Source organism: Pleuronectes platessa, chromosome 6 (assembly GCF_947347685.1).
Source record: "Pleuronectes platessa chromosome 6, fPlePla1.1, whole genome shotgun sequence".
Classification (NCBI taxonomy): Eukaryota; Metazoa; Chordata; class Actinopteri; order Pleuronectiformes; family Pleuronectidae; genus Pleuronectes; species Pleuronectes platessa.
Window position 1 is genome coordinate 7231866 of NC_070631.1, and position 994 is coordinate 7232859.

Sequence of the window (994 nt, forward strand, 5' to 3'; positions counted from 1 at the left end):
GGTCAGGCTCCTCCACAGAGTCTCAACATAAATCTGAGGGGTCGAGAGACGATTAATGGGAAAGAAGAGAAATCTAATTCATGCAACACCAGTTGTTTTCACTTACAGACCTTTTTTTTACTTTGCCTTTTCCCGTTTAGGCCTGAAACAGTAATTTAAATGAAAGCGTGGAGGGGAAATCTCTCTTTGGTAGAAAGTATGTACCAGGATGGCCGAGAGGTTAAGGAGTTGGACTTAAGATCCAATGGGCAAAATGCCCTCGTGGGTTCGATCCCCACTCCTGGTATTCTCCTTTATCCTTAATGTGCTTGCTCTAGTTATATATGAATATTATACAAACAATCTTTCTGACTATACTTTGAACAAAATAAAAAGTAGCAATTAAATGGCACTTAGTTATGGGACGGTGTGGCCTAGGTGGTACAGCAACAACATTAAGGTTGCCGGTTCAATCCCCACTCTTCCCCTTATGCATGCTGAAGTGTCCTTGGCAAGATACTGAACCCCTAAATGGCCCCTCATAAATATTGAGTGTATTAAAAATGTAAGTCCGACAAAAGTGTCAGCTAAATGACATGTAATGTAAAGTGTGGACGGAAAAACTCAACAAGGAGCCACAACCCAACAATCGTACTGTATGTTTAGCTTTTCAAAATTTTGAAAAGTAAAGCTGTTGAAAACTAAATGCAGAAAAAAAGTACATTATTCAAATGAACCTGAATGCTCACCCAGGCCTGTGTGGAGTTTGTATGTTTGACTTCCTCCAACAGTCGAAACACATGCACGTTATGTTGACTGGAGACTCTGACGGCTGTGGCTCAGGAGGTAAAGAGGGTCGGCCAGGGTCAACCTGACGACCAGAGGTTTCGGCGGTTAGATCCCCGGCTACTTCAGCCAGAATTCCGAGATGTCCTCAGGCAAGATACTGAACCCCAAATTTTCTCTGCAGGCAGTGTGCGAATGGTGATGGCGCTATGACCCTGTGCGTGAATAC

The 994-nt window shown here is 43.3% G+C and overlaps 1 non-coding gene across 1 annotated transcript; it reads left to right on the plus strand.

Annotated features, from left to right (window-relative positions):
* The first annotated feature begins 202 nt into the window (after positions 1-202).
* Positions 203-286, plus strand: trnal-uaa (transfer RNA leucine (anticodon UAA)). The gene has a single exon. It is a non-coding gene; the product is annotated as a tRNA-Leu (tRNA).
* The last annotated feature ends 708 nt before the right edge of the window (positions 287-994 follow it).